The sequence below is a fragment of the Ambystoma mexicanum genome, chromosome 13, assembly GCF_040938575.1.
Source record: "Ambystoma mexicanum isolate Mex_15411 chromosome 13, UKY_AmexF1_1, whole genome shotgun sequence".
NCBI lineage: Eukaryota > Metazoa > Chordata > Amphibia > Caudata > Ambystomatidae > Ambystoma > Ambystoma mexicanum.
The window spans coordinates 444,756,349-444,775,355 of NC_090938.1; the positions used below are offsets into that span (position 1 = coordinate 444,756,349).

The 19,007-nt window shown below is 55.4% G+C and overlaps 1 protein-coding gene across 2 annotated transcripts in view; it reads left to right on the plus strand.

The window, feature by feature from the left end:
* The window catches only part of TMEM98 (transmembrane protein 98), a 418,722-nt gene that overhangs the window by 260,851 nt on the left and 138,864 nt on the right, over positions 1–19,007 (plus strand). For both annotated transcript variants that reach the window (XM_069634076.1, XM_069634077.1), the window contains exon 2: positions 1,608–1,825. The gene's annotated coding sequence lies outside the window, so the exon portion shown is untranslated. The remainder of the gene's footprint in view (positions 1–1,607; positions 1,826–19,007) is intronic.

Sequence of the window (19,007 nt, forward strand, 5' to 3'; positions counted from 1 at the left end):
CAGGATTTGTACTTACACAATAGTTTTTCAGAGAGAAGCAAGGAAATTGAGACAGTTTATTACTTTGCAAGGCAATACAAAAAACATCAGCATGTCCTCTTTACATTTTGAGCAGCAACCTAGCGCACCTCTCCCCAAACTCATATTTGTATAAGCTACTTGGTGCCATTGGATACACTTTTTAATGCAAACGAGCTCAAATGCCCTTGAAGCTACCAATCCTGGCAAGACGTTGTTTCCCTTTCTGAAGACCAGAGCCTCACTTGCCCCCTTGTCTCATTTTGCAGCACCTGCCACTTACATCTGTTCCCTCCTAAAATGTCTAGGATCAACCGTAATCTTGGGGCTTCCTGCTCCCTTCGTTCCTTCCTGTGTAACTTTCCACTAGTCCATGTCCCCAGCAGAATTGTCCAAGAGCTCCCATGCTGGGGAAGCAGCACCAATTCTCTAATGTGGAGTCAGCATGTTATCATGCCAGCAGCTCCAGTGGTTTAAGGCCTCAGAGCATTGTACCGACAGCTTTATGGGCAGTGGTCTCGTGTAAATGTACCAGCAACCCTAATGGTTGTGGTCGCATAATACTGGAAATCATAATGCCTTTTATAATGACTGTCCAAGTTACAACAGAAGAGTCATAAAACAAAGGAATAGAGTTGAAGGATCATAAAATAATGGCCTGAACATATTCTCCCACAGTTCTGAGGGCTGTACCAACCAGTAACAGCACTTAGTTCAAGCACCCGGCCATTACTGGCTGATACGGCTCTCAGAACCGATCATTATCACCTGATTATTTAACTGCTAAAGGAATCCAGCAACTCTGGACCCCTTATAGACACAACTAAACAGTGCGCATGACCACAACCCCACCGTAACATCACATGACACACACGCCCAACACAAACACTAGCACACATCCGAGGCACTGAGCCCTACCCATACGGTTACAATACACAGAGCCTCCCAAACCAACTCCCACATGCAAGACAACGCTCAGACACCAGTTCCTCCTGGTTCTAAACCTATCCTATCTCCACTAACACATCCATCCCTCTTCTCTTGCAGAGGCACGTGAGCACCTGGAGACTGCCCTTGGGTGATAGCGGCACGCAGTAAATCTATAAATCAATATAACATAACATAACAAATATAAATGTGTTGCAACCCTCTCTAGAAATAGTAGAACTTCCTGTCCGGAGAGCGGTCTTGCTGACCTCTGAGTAGTGATCTATGCACTGGATTTGAATTTGTATCCATCTGGGATTTGTTCTGTTGTTTTGTGCTTTCGGGTTTTAGTAGGACGGGCTCCGCTGTGCCTTAATGCTTGTCATATGGGTAGTGTTGATAACTGAAGGCCTCTCTCATGCCACTTACGGGGATGAAAACTACTGCTTTGTTTTTGGAAAACCCCTTTTAAACTTAGAAGACTTTTTGCCACTCTGACCCTGGTTGAGTTATGCAACCTTAAATATAGTCCTAAAAAAGAACTTTGAAACCAAATCCATGAGTCCTTTGTGTGGTCCAGCTCGCTTCGTCTCAGATTGTTACAAGATATTCTGAAAATAATAAATTCAAAAATAACTTTATGATTTCTGTGTTTTTTCCAGATTTCCGTGATAGATCCTATGGATGGACCAGCTTTAATTTTTGATGACTCTCCAATGGACGTTCTGTAATTTTCAAGAGGGTTGATCACAGAACTGCATTTTTTTCGCATCGGCCGGCCTATTGATCAAGCGTCAAGAAGTAAAGCCTATTTTGCCAGATCCTGTGACACTGGCTATTTAGTGATCACTTGGGCGGCGGACATTTACTGGATTCCCAGGTACGTCGTAGACATGTGGACCCCAGGAAACTGTCCTGAATGGTAGGATTGTGGTCTTCCAAAACAAATAAAGAGGAAGTGGATATATTGTTTTGAGCAATGTAATTTTGTGGAGCATAAGATGTAACATTAATCAAAGGTTGGCCTCTATTCTCAGAGTGAACAGTAAATAACTTTTGCATTTGCGATCCAGTGCTCATATTGGAAACTAAGAAAGATCCAGTAGATCAGTTGCCTGCTCATTTGGTTAATGCCCATTGTAACATTTGAATAACATTTGTAGGAGAACTGTATTTACTGCAGTAGCCAGCATTCATCCCTTTCCACATGGGCAGGAGCCAAACTTTTTAATTCTTCTTATTTGAGGATTAAAGAAAGGTTGGGCAGCAAACAATTATAATCTTTAAATCTTGCTGTTCGAGCATTGTATTGAAATGTTGACTAACTAACTAACTAAAGAGTTTCTTATATAGCGCATTCACTCACCCAAAGGTCTCAGGGCGCTTACATAGACATATACAAACACATAACACAAGTTCCGAGAAGGAGGAGTGGAGGTAGATGCCATGAAACATGGCGACTAGCAAATCCTGAGGAATAACAAGTGTTCCTATGCCAACATATGAAGATTAGACATCGAAGAGAAAGGTCTTAAGGCGTTTTCTGAATTGTTGCAGTGTGGTGGACTGTTTGAGATGAAGTGGAATCATATTCCAACTTTCGGCCCCAGGCCGCAAAACTTGCTTCACCAAATTTCATCAAGACGGTGCGTGGTTGTACCAGTAGCAAAAGACTATTTGAGCGTAATGTACGCTTAGGTAATGCTATCTGGAGCCTGGATTTTAAACATTCCGGGGCTTTGCCCGAAAGGCATTTAAAACTATTACTAATCCTTTGAATTTAAGCCGCTGCTCAATAGAGAGCCAATGTAGCTTTGTTCGATGCTCTGTAATATGAGTTTGGCGACTTAAGCCGCATACAGCTCGGACTGCTCCATTCTGTCTAGTTTGGAGACTCCTGATATTCCTCTTAGAAGTGCCTATCGGGAGGCTATTGCAGTAGTCTAACTTGGTGTTAACTATAGCTGCTGCAATGGATGCTCTATTGGCTTCGGACAAGTACAGTCGTATTTGCCATAAGAGATGTGTAAAGAAGTTGCATGATGACTTAAGGTAAGAGACATGCTTCTGAAATGTCAGATGGGTATCAAAGTAAACTTCCAGCGTCTTTACGAAATCAGATACAGGAATGTTGTTACCGCCAATTACAAAAGCTTTGTAATATGGGTCCATGTTTTTTTGCCTAAAGGGTGTACTGCCATTTAGGGCGAGAGAGTTAAGAGCCATCCATTTTTGAATAGTATCATAAATTTCATTTACAGTAGCGAAATCGTCCTTGTAGACCCCAGATAGTTTAATGATATAAATAACCTATCATATCATATCATAGTTTAATCACTATCTGTGTGTCGTCGGCGTAATTAGCAAATTGTATGCCCATTGATTTTAACAGATCACATAGGCATTTAATGTAAATGTTAAAAAGTAGTGGGGATAGGCATGATCCCTGAGAAACAACACATGTCACGGGAATTTTCAGAGATTTAAAAGATCCCTTTGCGACACAGGCATTTCTGGGGCCCAGGAATGATTTAAGCCAGCGTACTGCTTCAGGAGAGCATAGGCCAGTTTTTTTAAGTCTTTCAGCTAGTAGTTCGTGGTCGATCAAGTCGAACGCAGAGGAAAGAGCCAGCAAGAGCAAGAGAGCAGAGTTGCCTTCTTCAAGTATTTCTGTTATATTGGCCTTAAGATCTAATAATACAGTCTCCATTCCGTGATTGGCTGTGAAACCAGACTGTTCCCTGGCCAGGATGTTATTATTTTCGACACATTTCTCCAGCTGTAAATAAGCTATCTTGTCCAATATTTTAAGTATAAAGGGAACATTTGTGATGGGACGATAATTCTCAGTTATCAGAGGGTCAAGGTTACCCTTCTTAAGTAGAGGGGTAATCCATGCCTCCTTTATGCTGAGGGGAACAACAAAATGTTGAACTTCAAAAATGTGCCAAGAAGCGGGCGTCATTGTTAAAAGACGTTCACGTAGATTGCGTGCTAGTTGGATTTCTCCAAATATACTTTTGTGATAGTCAAAGTTTTGAATAATGTAATAATCTGATGTTGGAGATTTAAAAACATAAACCTTCCAGCATGTCCTGTTTGTATTGATCTCAAGAGGGCATTTCTGCAGACAACCTGTTTCATCCTGTGTAGAGGTGGCAACTACTCCTTTGTTCTTAGGCCAAGTTCATTTTGAAAAAGTGCCTTAATTGCAGAAATTGAAAAACAAGCCTCACTCCACTCGTTTGGAGGACTAAGGAGAAAAATGTGTCTACTCAAAACAGTCCACATTCGCTGAAAGGTTGACTCGATTGCGTGTGGAGCGCGTAGGTGAGGAGCGATCCTGCATCGCATGGTGCAGTATTTACCCATGTGGCTATACAAATGCCTTTGCAGAGACAGATTCCTGACACCTAGAGAATCTGTGGACAGGGATTGAGTGTGTGAGATACCTCCCGGAGTGCAAAGCTGATTCGTGAAGGGATGTGCTCCAAAATGTGCCTGGCTCTTTCCATCTTTGCCCGGAGCCTTGTGTTTCAACACTGGCCAGTCTCAGGGGAAATCACAGTGCACACAAGGGTCTTTACAGACCCCTATCCGGATTTTTAGCACCAGATTGAAATGCTCATTTGAGGCATAAACACTCCACTATTTTTCCACTCATGAAGCCAGAGTGGAAATGTACAAAAATGTGTTGGCAGCAATAGTCCCATTAAGACCCATCACTGCCTAAGTGCATCCTGCACACACGTGGATGGAGGGCTGACCCCAGCTCCCACCCATTGGTTGCCCAGCATCAGTGCATATGTCATTTGTGGGAGTGTGTCTGACATTTACATATGCATGAAGGGGTGTGACTGCAGACCCCCTATGCTGTAAGCAGTCTCTCTCTGTGCATGCAAGTCCCCTTAGTGAAAAAGGGGGACTTGTGCGGATCGAGCGGCAGGAGCAAAATGAGAGGGGAAAGGTCCTCTTACATTCAGGCCTTGCATCTCTCGCTCTGAATCGGGGCCAGTGTGTAGAAAAACTCAACTAGCATCTCCATCACCACGCGGACAGCTCTGTTTTTTCAGAGAAGAGGTCTTCTTTCATCTTGGAGGATAGCTCAGGGGCAACGTGCTCGCCTTGGAAGCAAAACGACACGGGGCAACACGGGTTCGATCCCCGCGTCTGCGCTTAGAAACCTCTGGGTATTAAGCTTGTTATAAATAACCCATCATATCAAGATCTGAAAGAAGCTCTTGAAAACATTGAGCCGAGTCATCACCAATTATACACATCCTTTTGAAGTGCATTGTGTAGTTTTTCACGTTCACGTGAATAATGTGCGTCTTAGCACGTGTGCAAGAAACACGATTTAAATTAGAAAGGACCCTGCTTTATATGTCTAGCATATTGAGAGGCCAGTACCCATTTAAACTAAGCATGTAAAATAATTATTAGAAGCCAATTTCATTAATGCTCAAAAGTACTTTCAGCTGCATATATTAATATTGAAAAAAAGTAACTCTTTCAAATGATTCCTTCTTTTCCATTTTCCATTTTCCTTTTGATAAGCGAAAACTGTATGGCTACCGAGAGGGACTAATTAACTTGTGACTAATTAACTTGTCATTCCAGTCACAAGGCCAGCACAAAACATGCTGCCCTTGAGTTCTGTCACATGAATAATAAGATAACTATTACACAGTAATACTATGAAATGGAGAATGCAAACATAGCATTAGTGTATCCTATAACTCTTTTCTCCCGCTTCTAAGCACTGTAATAATCTGTTTTACTCAATTTAATGGCGCTGAATTTATTAAACTAAGAAAGATGAGAGGGTCCATCAGCCCTGCTACGATCGGACCTCCGGACAAAGATCACTGAAACTGTAGTGGCAAACGATTGCATGAACCTAATGAGCTGCCATGGCTGGTAAGAACAGGCGTAAGCAGTGCACTAGAAAACTAACACAAGCAGGTATAATATAACATGTGATGCCACGACGATTGACATAGGAAAATGGGCAAAGGAAAAAGTTGGCAATGAGAAGAAAGAAAGTCCATGGTGCATTGTGTACACAAGTGCAGGGTCCATAAGGCACTGCAGGATAAAGTATGAAGGCATACTGCGCATGACTAGATGCAGCCAGGATGTTTGGACTAGAAGCCATGATGCTAAGGCAAGAATTGAGGCACGTGATCTGTAAGCCATAGATCTGAAGTATTGGCATGTTCTTTGGTGGTAGGTCCACCTGAAGGGAATACAAAGCTCTCGTATTATTGGCTCAGTTGGTCAGAAAGGGATATGCTGTTGGTGTGTTGACTTGCATTTCAATGAACAACAAACTGACACGGTGGCCCGTCACTTCCTAAAATTGGAGTCTGGAGTTTGTGTGCTTCGACAGAAAGTGAGCACCTAACTTGCTGAGCTATATTACCAGGAATGCTTCTAGACATTGACAAGATGAGTGCTTGCATCTAAATGCAATTAAAATGCCTCTGCCTCTTCACCTGATAACCTCATAGTCCCCCTATCTCTGCATTGCAATCTTCAGGGCTAGATATTTTTTGACAATTTTCCTGTTACATTACCAAGCAGATCACCCGGACAAACTACATATTTTTGGCACAGCCATTGATGCCTGCTGTCCCAACTCTCACATCTGCATCTGGGTTTATACTAAAGATGTAGAAGGAAATTAGATCATTTTCCATTCCCATCATATAATTTTTGGAACTTGGTTGTTCCACAAACTGACAAACGTAAGCATGAAGCATTCTCAGAGAATGTTGGTCGTCAGCGTACAGACTCTAGGCGTATTCAATATAAATAGGTTTATAAAGGGAGCGCTGTGTCAGCCGAGGGCTGAGCGAGCTCCTATCGCCACGTCTACCCTTTGCCGGTGGCCATGTTGAATCCCTGTGAGGGCCTATTTCAACATGACTTTTGCCCCTTCTTCCCTTGTCTTGCAGCTGAGAGGTGCCTGTGAATGAATGAATGAATTAAATAATGACATTTTTATAAAGCGCAACATGCTCAAAGTGCGCACTGAAGAAGTGACCATAGGATTAAAAAAAAGTCAAACCAGAGAATCAAAGCATTGAACTACACCACATTCATTCTTCTACACTACATTCATTCTTGTAGTTGAAGAGAAAAGATCTGATGGCTTTCTTGAAATGACAAAGGTAAGATCAAGTGAAATCGAGTTCCAGATGTGCGGGGAACAAACATCAAAGTTCTGTAGTTTATAACGCGGTTGCAGAAGCTTTTCCAGAACATTAGCACGAAGCACCCGATTAACAGAAGCCTTCTGAATTCTTTTCTCCAAATACCCGGGAGCTTGATTAGACAGGCATTTGTATGTCAGAGAAAACATTTTGTGGGTAAATCTGTGTTTAACCAGGAGTCAGTGCAAAGCTCTGCGAGCCTGGGGTATATGTTCTGTTCTAGCAAAACCACTAACAGGCCGATTCATGGAATAATTAGCGCGGCGCAAGTGGGCAAAAACGTGCGAATCGCAGTGGAATAGCGAAAATCGCAGTGCAAGTGCGAAAATCGCACAAAAAGCAGCGCACGTCGATTCATGGAAGTCCGTGCGCGAGAAAACCAGCGGATGTGCGATAAAAAGTGCGCCGCGCACGTTGGCGCACAGGCCATCTAACAGCGTGCGCCAGGTCACAGCGAAAATCGCACAGGCCACAGCGAAATTCGCACATAGCGCGGCGCACGCAACAAAAGTAGGCGGAACACGGGCGTAACACTCGGAATGGGGAACAACTTGCAAAAACGTGGGCGTCACAGGGGAAGTACAGGGCACAAGTGCGCGGAACGCCCACACGCTCGCCTACAACACGTATTCATGGAATAGAATAGGGCAAAAAAGTGCACGCTCAAACCAGCGCACAGGCACAAACACGACCGCCACAAGAAAGCAGGCGGTAGCGTCTCTGCGGCTGTAAGAAATGTGCGCCAAAAGATGCGCCAACAAATAGCACCCATATACTGCCATGATGAATGTCCTATACTGTGGCCCTCCAGGACAAATGACGTGCAAAGGGGTACCCACAAACACGGACACGCTGACAAAAAATACGTGTGCGTGTATACCGGGGTGCGCGGGAAGTCTCACACGCGATTTGGCCGGGTACGTGGATTTCAGGGGTGCGCGGGAAGTTCCACACGCGATTCCATCAGGGTAGGTGTATTTCAGGGGTGCGCGGGAAGTTCCACACGCGATTCCATCAGGGTACGTGTATTTCAGGGGTGCGCGGGAAGTCCCACACGCGATTACAGCAGGGTACGTGTATTTCAGGGGTGCGCGGGAAGTTCCACACGCGAATAGCCTGGGCGCGTGTATTTCAGGGGTGCGCGGGAAGTTCCACACGCGAATAGCCTGGGCGCGTGTATTTCAGGGTTGCACGGGAAGTTCCACACGCGAATAGCCTGGGCACGTGTATTTCAGGGGTGCGCGGGAAGTTCCACACGCGAATAGCCTGGGCGCGTGTATTTCAGGGGTGCGCGGGAAGTCCCACACGCGATTACAGCAGGGTACGTGTATTTCAGGGGTGCGCGGGAAGTTCCACACGCGAATAGCCTGGGCGCGTGTATTTCAGGGGTGCGCGGGAAGTTCCACACGCGAATAGCCTGGGCGCGTGTATTTCAGGGGTGCGCGGGAAGTTCCACACGCGAATAGCCTGGGCGCGTGTCTTTCAGGGGTGCGCGGGAAGTTCCACACGCGAATAGCCTGGGCACGTGTATTTCAGGGGTGCGCGGGAAGTTCCACACGCGAATAGCCTGTGCGCGTGTATTTCAGGGGTGCGCGGGAAGTTCCACACGCGAATAGCCTGGGCGCGTGTCTTTCAGGGGTGCGCGGGAAGTTTAACACGCGATTTCAGCAGGGTACGTGTATTTCAGGGGTGCGCGGGAATTTCCACACGCGAATAGCCTGGGCGCGTGTATTTCAGGGGTGCGCGGGAATTATCACACGCGATTTGGCTTGGTACGTGTATTACAGGGGTGCGTGGGAAGTTACACACGCGATTAGGCTGGGTGGGTCCTCACAGGTGTTCCCTGTACACCCTCGACGGCCCCTGCAGGCAGCCCACAAAACAGGGGACTACCCTGCACACCTGCTCATGTCTCCCACCACCCCCACCCCCCACCATCCAGGGGCACCCTCCACCAAGCCCCCACTCATGTCTCCCACCACCCCCACCCCCCAGCAGTGCAGGGGCAGCCTCCACCAAGCCCCCACTCATGTCCCCTATCACCCCCACCCCCCCGCCACCAGGGGCACCCTCCACCAGGTCCCCACTCATGTCTCCCACCACCCCCACCCCCCAGTCACCAGGGGCACCCTCCACCAGGCCCCCACTCATGTCTCCCACCACCCCCACCCCCCACCATCCAGGGGCACCCTCCACCAGGCCCCCACTCATGTCTCCCACCACCCCCACCCCCCCAGTCACCAGGGGCACCCTCCACCAGGCCCCCACTCATGTCTCCCACCACCCCCACCCCCCACCATCCAGGGGCACCCTCCACCAGGCCCCCACTCATGTCTCCCACCACCCCACCCCCCCAGTCACCAGGGGCACCCTCCACCAGGCCCCCACTCATGTCTCCCACCACCCCCACCCCCCACCATCCAGGGGCAGCCTCCACCAGGCCCCCACTCATGTCTCCCACCACCCCCACCCCCTGCCACCATGGGCACCCTCCACCAGGCCCCCACTCATGTCTCCCACCACCCCCACCCCCCAGCAGTGCAGGGGCAGCCCCCACCAGGCCCCCACTCATGTCCCCTATCACCCCCACCCCCCCGCCACCAGGGGCACCCTCCACCAGGCCCCCACTCATGTCTCCCACCACCCCCACCCCCCAGCAGTGCAGGGGCAGCCTCCACCAGGCCCCCACTCATGTCTCCCACCAACCCCACCCCCACCATCCAGGGGCACCCTCCACCAGGCCCCCACTCATGTCTCCCACCACCCCCACCCCCCAGTCACCAGGGGCACCCTCCACCAGGCACCCACTCATGTCTCCCACCACCCCCACCCCCACCATCCAGGGGCAGCCTCCACCAGGCCCCCACTCATGTCTCCCACCACCCCCACCCCCCACCATCCAGGGGCACCCTCCACCAGGCCCCCACTCATGTCTCCCACCACCCCCACCCCCCAGCAGTGCAGGGGCAGCCTCCACCAAGCCCCCACTCATGTCCCCTATCACCCCCACCCCCCCGCCACCAGGGGCACCCTCCACCAGGTCCCCACTCATGTCTCCCACCACCCCCACCCCCCAGTCACCAGGGGCACCCTCCACCAGGCCCCCCATTCATGTCTCCCACCACCCCCACCCCCCACCATCCAGGGGCACCCTCCACCAGGCCCCCACTCATGTCTCCCACCACCCCCACCCCCCCCAGTCACCAGGGGCACCCTCCACCAGGCCCCCACTCATGTCTCCCACCACCCCCACCCCCCACCATCCAGGGGCACCCTCCACCAGGCCCCCACTCATGTCTCCCACCACCCCACCCCCCCAGTCACCAGGGGCACCCTCCACCAGGCCCCCACTCATGTCTCCCACCACCCCCACCCCCCACCATCCAGGGGCAGCCTCCACCAGGCCCCCACTCATGTCTCCCACCACCCCCACCCCCTGCCACCATGGGCACCCTCCACCAGGCCCCCACTCATGTCTCCCACCACCCCCACCCCCCAGCAGTGCAGGGGCAGCCCCCACCAGGCCCCCACTCATGTCCCCTATCACCCCCACCCCCCCGCCACCAGGGGCACCCTCCACCAGGCCCCCACTCATGTCTCCCACCACCCCCACCCCCCAGCAGTGCAGGGGCAGCCTTCACCAGGCCCCCACTCATGTCTCCCACCAACCCCACCCCCACCATCCAGGGGCACCCTCCACCAGGCCCCCACTCAGGTCTCCCACCACCCCCACCCCCCACCATCCAGGGGCAGCCTCCACCAGGCCCCCACTCATGTCTCCCACCACCCCCACCCCCCTGCCACCATGGGCACCCTCCACCAGGCCCCCACTCATGTCTCCCACCACCCCCACCCCCCAGCAGTGCAGGGGCAGCCCCCACCAGGCCCCCACTCATGTCTCCCACCACCACCACCACCCCCCGCCACCAGGGGCACCCTCCACCAGGCCCCCACTCATGTCTCCCACCACCCCCACCCCCCACCATCCAGGGGCACCCTCCACCAGGCCCCCACTCATGTCTCCCACCACCCCCACCCCCCCAGTCACCAGGGGCACCCTCCACCAGGCCCCCACTCATGTCTCCCACCCCCCAGCAGTGCAGGGGCAGCCTCCACCAGGCCCCCACTCATGTCCCCTATCACCCCCACCCCCCCGCCACCAGGGGCACCCTCCACCAGGCCCCCACTCATGTCTCCCACCACCCCCATCCCCCCAGTCACCAGGGGCACCCTCCACCAGGCCCCCACTCATGTCTCCCACCACCCCCACCCCCCACCATCCAGGGGCACCCTCCACCAGGCCCCCATTCATACCACCCCCACCCCCCAGTCACCAGGGGCACCCTCCACCAGGCCCCCACTCATGTCTCCCACCACCCCCACCATCCAGGGGCAGCCTCCACCAGACCCCCACTCATGTCTCCCACCACCCCCACCCCCCACCATCCAGGGGCACCCTCCACCAGGCCCCCACTCATGTCTCCCACCACCCCACCCCCCCCAGTCACCAGGGGCACCCTCCACCAGGCCCCCACTCATGTCTCCCACCACCCCACCCCCCACCATCCAGGGGCAGCCTCCACCAGGCCCCCACTCATGTCTCCCACCACCCCCACCCCTCTGCCACCATGGGCACCCTCCACCAGGCCCCCACTCATGTCTCCCACCACCCCCACCCCCCAGCAGTGCAGGGGCAGCCCCCACCAGGCCCCCACTCATGTCCCCTATCACCCCCACCCCCCCGCCACCAGGGGCACCCTCCACCAGGCCCCCCACTCATGTCTCCCACCACCCCCACCCCCCAGCAGTGCAGGGGCAGCCTCCACCAGGCCCCCACTCATGTCTCCCACCACCCCCACCCCCACCATCCAGGGGCACCCTCCACCAGGCCCCCACTCATGTCTCCCACCACCCCCACCCCCCCAGTCACCAGGGGCACCCTCCACCAGGCACCCACTCATGTCTCCCACCACCCCCACCCCCCACCATCCAGGGGCAGCCTCCACCAGGCCCCCACTCATGTCTCCCACCACCCCCACCCCCCAGTCACCAGGGGCACCCTCCACCAGGCACCCACTCATGTCTCCCACCACCCCCACCCCCCACCATCCAGGGGCAGCCTCCACCAGGCCCCCACTCATGTCTCCCACCACCCCCACCCCCCTGCCACCATGGGCACCCTCCACCAGGCCCCCACTCAGGTCTCCCACCACCCCCACCCCCCAGCAGTGCAGGGGCAGCCCCCACCAGGCCCCCACTCATGTCCCCTATCACCACCACCCCCCGCCACCAGGGGCACCCTCCACCAGGCCCCCACTCATGTCTCCCACCACCCCCACCCCCACCATCCAGGGGCACCCTCCACCAGGCCCCCACTCATGTCTCCCACCACCCCCACCCCCCCAGTCACCAGGGGCACCCTCCACCAGGCCCCCACTCATGTCTCCCACCCCCCAGCAGTGCAGGGGCAGCCTCCACCAGGCCCCCACTCATGTCCCCTATCACCCCCACCCCCCCGCCACCAGGGGCACCCTCCACCAGGCCCCAACTCATGTCTCCCACCACCCCCACCCCCCCAGTCACCAGGGGCACCCTCCACCAGGCCCCCACTCATGTCTCCCACCACCCCCTCCCGCCACCATCCAGGGGCACCCTCCACCAGGCCCCCATTCATGCCTCCCACCACCCCACCCCCCAGTCACCAGGGGCACCCTCCACCAGGCCCCCACTCATGTCTCCCACCACCCCCACCATCCAGGGGCAGCCTCCACCAGACCCCCACTCATGTCTCCCACCACCCCCACCCCCCACCATCCAGGGGCACCCTCCACCAGGCCCCCACTCATGTCTCCCACCACCCCACCCCCCCCAGTCACCAGGGGCACCCTCCACCAGGCCCCCACTCATGTCTCCCACCACCCCACCCCCCACCATCCAGGGGCAGCCTCCACCAGGCCCCCACTCATGTCTCCCACCACCCCCACCCCCCTGCCACCATGGGCACCCTCCACCAGGCCCCCACTCATGTCTCCCACCACCCCCACCCCCCAGCAGTGCAGGGGCAGCCCCCACCAGGCCCCCACTCATGTCCCCTATCACCCCCACCCCCCGCCACCAGGGGCACCCTCCACCAGGCCCCCCACTCATGTCTCCCACCACCCCCACCCCCCAGCAGTGCAGGGGCAGCCTCCACCAGGCCCCCACTCATGTCTCCCACCACCCCCACCCCCACCATCCAGGGGCACCCTCCACCAGGCCCCCACTCATGTCTCCCACCACCCCCACCCCCCCCAGTCACCAGGGGCACCCTCCACCAGGCACCCACTCATGTCTCCCACCACCCCCACCCCCCACCATCCAGGGGCAGCCTCCACCAGGCCCCCACTCATGTCTCCCACCACCCCCACCCCCCTGCCACCATGGGCACCCTCCACCAGGCCCCCACTCAGGTCTCCCACCACCCCCACCCCCCAGCAGTGCAGGGGCAGCCCCCACCAGGCCCCCACTCATGTCCCCTATCACCACCACCCCCCCGCCACCAGGGGCACCCTCCACCAGGCCCCCACTCATGTCTCCCACCACCCCCACCCCCCACCATCCAGGGGCACCCTCCACCAGGCCCCCACTCATGTCTCCCACCACCCCCACCGCCCCAGTCAGCAGGGGCACCCTCCACCAGGCCCCCACTCATGTCTCCCACCACCCCCACCATCCAGGGGCAGCCTCCACCAGGCCCCAACTCAAGTCTCCCACCACCCCCACCCCCCTGCCACCATGGGCACCCTCCACCAGGCCCCCACTCATGTCTCCCACCACCCCCACCCCCCAGCAGTGCAGGGGCAGCCCCCACCAGGCCCCCACTCATGTCCCCTATCACCCCCACCCCCCCGCCACCAGGGGCACCCGCCACCAGGGGCACCCTCCACCAGGCCCCCACTCATGTCTCCCACCACCCCCACCCCCCAGCAGTGCAGGGGCAGCCTCCACCAGGCCCCCACTCATGTCTCCCACCACCCCCACCCCCAGCAGTGCAGGGGCAGCCTCCACCAGGCCCCCACCCATGTCTCCCACCACCCCCACCCCCCAGCAGTGCAGGGGCAGCCTCCACCAGGCCCCCACTCATGTCTCCCACCACCCCCCAGCAGTGCAGGGGCAGCCTCCACCAGGCCCCCACTCATGTCTCCCACCACCCCCCAGCAGTGCTGGGGCAGCCTCCACCAGGCCCCCACTCATGTCTCCCACCACCCCCACCCCCCTGCCACCATGGGCACCCTCCACCAGGCCCCCACGCATGTCTCCCACCACCCCCACCCCCCAGCAGTGCAGGGGCAGCCTCCACCAGGCCCCCACGCATGTCTCCCCCGACCCCCACCCCCCAGCAGTGCAGGGGCAGCCTCCACCAGGCCCCCACTCATGTCTCCCACCACCCCCACCCCCTGCCACCATGGGCACCCTCCACCAGGCCCCCACTCATGTCTCCCACCACCCCCACCCCCAGCAGTGCAGGGGCATCCTCCACCAGGCACCCACACATGTCCCCCTGCCCCCAGGTCCTGACGATACTCAATCATGGCAGTAATGGGCAGCATACCCAGCACAAACACCCAGGCAAGGATTGCATCCACCCACATAGTGAATGCAATTACATGATACAACCCCAATGGCAAGTATGTAAATGAACACATGTCCGTCACACACACATACACAACGGGTGCAAGTGAATGTCAAAACCCATATCATGACATGTATGAAACCAATGAGAAAATACCACAAGTGAAAGTCAAAAAAACATGTATTAAAGATGAAAAATAAGTAAACAAATCAAACATACAACAATGGGGATAACAAAATAAATGGTCCATGTCCGAGAACAAATGTAAAAATAAAAAAAACAAAGTAATCCAAAAACAAATGTTGTCCAAAGCAATGTCATGTGGAAGGAAAATAATGAAAAACCATTTCCTCATGGTGAACACAATAATCAATAAAAAAAATGTTTCTTCAAAAAGCAAACTATATACACGAATATTCCAGGGTCCATGAGCCCAACACCATAAATGAAACCTACTACTACCTAATGAAAAAAATATCTACAAAAAAGTGGCCATTGTCCGAGCGGTCCAAAAAAATAAAAATGAATAAAGGAAACATAACACTAACTAACTAAATAACTATATACAAAGGCAGCGGGCAAGTCCTGCGGCTCACTCGGTGATGTTGCTGGCCAGGGCATCATCGAACTCCATGTCGATGTCCTGGAGGCGGGACTCTGTCCTGGCCCCGAGGTCTCGCAGGGATAACCCCATGTTCAGCTCAAACTCCCTGCGAGCTTTCTCGAGGCACTCAGCCCGCCTCAACGCCCGACGCATGGAGAACTCCGCCCTGACCATGGTGAGCCGCTCCTCTTCCGCCCGCTGCCGCTCCGCACCTATCCGCTGGACCAACTGCTCCCACACGGAAGACACCACCATCCCAGGGTTGCCCTGCCCTCCGGCCGATGCCTGCCCCTCTGATCTTGATGGCCCCGAGCCATGATGCCTCCCACGTCGAGCCTGCTGCTGCCTCCGATGCCACTGCCTCTGCCAGCACGACGGCATCCAGGCTGATGGAAACCACCGACGCCGTCGTGCACGTGCCCTGCCCGATGATGCTGTCACATCTTCCATCTGCTGGGGTCCAGTTGCTGTGTTGTCCACCCCTGCTGGACCTCCGACTCCCAACTGTGGCAGGGATGGGATCCCCACCGAGCTGGCTGCATTGGTCGGGGCAGGTCCACAGGGGGCCCTGGTGGCATCTGGGCCGGAAGACGGCAAGGAGAACGACTGGTGTATAGCCTGCACAGAGGAGGAGAGGGCCGCCAGATTGGCCAACACATGCAGCAAACCCCCGAACATGGCCGATCCCAATTGGGCCACGTCGGCACGGTGCACTTCGTGATGACGTGCGTGCTCCTCCCGGGAAGCATGCACGGCATCACGAATCACAGCCGTGCGCATCGCGACCCCAATCAGGACCTTCTCCACACGGCCAGGGGTTCCCACGTCCGCAGGTGGAGGGGAGTCAGGTGACATGGACATCCCCTCTACCTGCGGACGGGCCTGGGACGGGGCATCCCTGCTGGTGCATGGTGGTGCACTCACAGGGTCAGGGACAGCGACATGCACAGGCCCCTCCACGGTGACCTGTGCTGCCTCCTGCCCCTGGCCCTGGACTGCACCACTTGCACCAGCAGGGATGCCCCCACCAGGCCCCATGTGTGCCCCAGTGGCGGCCTCCTCCTCCTCTGTGCAAACCACCAACCTGGATGGCTCCTCACCATCTCCCACCGTAGCAGGCCCCTGTGGGGGCTCACCCACCCCTTCCGCTGCAGCCGTGGGGGCATCCCCGCCGCCTTGCTCCACAGCGCCGTCTCCGCCCTCTTCTTCACTAGCCGCTGCGTAGAGGGAGACAAAGAACACAAGCATCAGGGTACTGTACAATGGTCCCCTAGACAGGAAGCAATAGCAGATGAGCACCACTGTCAAAGTACACTTCCATCATGTCCCTCCACAACACATGGGTCAGTCCAGGCAAAACACACACAGTAACAGGCATGGTGCATGTCATGGACATTTCCATGCATGTCCAATGGACTCTTGAAACATTCAATGATATGTAACTCACATGCATCATGGCTCATGCCTATCACATGCACACACTTCACCTCAGTCACATCCATCTGGCCCCAAACACACCAAACACAGCGGATACAAGGGTAATTTGGCTGCTTCACTGAATCTGTGCATTGTCACACACATGTGTCATGCATCCATGGCATGCACAAGTCACAGACACGCAGGTCAGGCACACAGACATGGCTACCATATATGTACCTGGCATCAGCACCCATGCTCTCATGTTCAAAATCTGCATAGGGCTCCCCATGCGGCATTTGAACACATGCAACAACCATGTGGGTCACACATCACTGGTCGCACATGCATTACTATGATGTCCCTGCACACATACATGCATACATGGCCTATGGCACACATACAGGCAAGTATCATAGAACCAGCACACCGCAACATGCCCTGTCTCACACAGTAATGCTTGGACACTTACCGCTCAACTCCAGACGGGCCTCCCTCTCAAGGATCTGGGCGTGGAGCGTTGGGCGTACGCGTTCCAGGACCCTCATCTGGATGGAACTCATGCGGCCCCGGCCCCCCTCCGCGAGGCGCCGGGCCTTCACAAGGGTCCTGGACCTCAAGTCCTCTCAGCGCTTCTTGATCTTCAGGACGTTGCGGGTTGCCACCCCCTCCGCGTTGATGGCAACCACACATCCTCTCCCGTCCTTCCTTGCTGGCGCGGGATGATCCAAAGAGGGCATCATACTGCCCCAGGACATGCTCCACCAGGACACCAACTTCGGTGGCAGTGAAGCTGGTGCCCCTCTGCCCCTCTGGCCTGGGGTTGCCACTGGTGCCAGATGTGGAAGTGCCCGACATGGCAACCCCAGAGGCAGGTGTGGGTGGGCAACTGGGTCCTGGGGCTGGGCTGTGGAGCGATGTAATCCCAGTCGGGAGTCTTCAGTTCCAGCAGGGGTGGACACAGCAACTGGACCCCTGCAGATGGCTGATGTGCAGGCACCAAATGGCAGGGCACGGTGGCAGCAGGCAGGCAGGCAGGCAGCAGCAGATGGCACGTGGGAGGCTGCTCGGGGCACTGGGGGGCAGTAACTCGGCCTTCTGGGCAGGAGCGTGGTCTTCCGTGTGTTTTCGCGTGGCCAGCTTGATACGGAGTGATTTGGCACGTGAAAATCCTGCACGTCAGCGTGAAATCCGAGGAAAGGCCCTTAGCGCGTAAGCGCGTCAGCACGCATACGCGATTCTATTGGACCAGAGTCCCTCAGCGCGTAAGCGCGTCTGTGACGTGACCCGCACGGGTGTTCCCCACTCAGCACGTGATGACGGAGCACACGTGGAAATACTGCACGTCAGCGTGTAATTGGACAAAAGTGCGCGTACACGCGATTGGCCTATGTACGTGTATTTCATGGGTGCGCGGGCACTTACACACGCAAGTACGTCAGCGCACCTGTATCCCGTGGTGCGTGGGAATTTCCACACGCTATTGGACTGGGAACTGGATTCCAGGGGTGCGCGGGTCACACGCTGGCCTAGAACACGCGCAAAGCATAAATTTGAGCACTTTAACAATAACAAGCTCAGACGCCAGGATGAACATACCGTTCCTAGCAGCAGTGGCAGTAGGCTACCAAAGGAGGAGGAGGAGGATAGTCAGGGCCAGGATATTCACACCCAGAACCAGCCTTTTCGGGATGCCTGATGACCAGGTGTATGGGAGGTGCAGGTTTCCACCACACATAATACTGGACCTGGTGAGTGAGTGGGAGGATGACCTCACATCACCCACCCTGTGCTCCCAAGCACTCAGCCCCCTGGAGAAGGTCCTCAATGTACTGCACTTCTTAGCCACTGGATCATTTCAGCGGACAAGTGCCATAGTGGGTGGGGTGTCACAGGCCACCCAGTCACGCTGCCTACACCAGGTCTTGAACATCATCACTGCACGCCCATCAGTCCGCAGGCACATATACCTGCCCAGAACACCTGCAGAAAGGCATGCTGCCGCCCTGGATTTTTACAGTGTGGCACGATTCCCCAAAGTGCTAGGTGCCATCGACTGCACCCATGTGGCTCTACGTCCCCCCAGGGCATCTGAGCACATCTATAGGAACCGCAAGCACTGGCATTCCATCAACGTGCAGGTAGCATGTAATGCCAAGGGAATCATCACCTCAGTATATGCCAACTATCCCGGGTCCACCCACGACAGCTT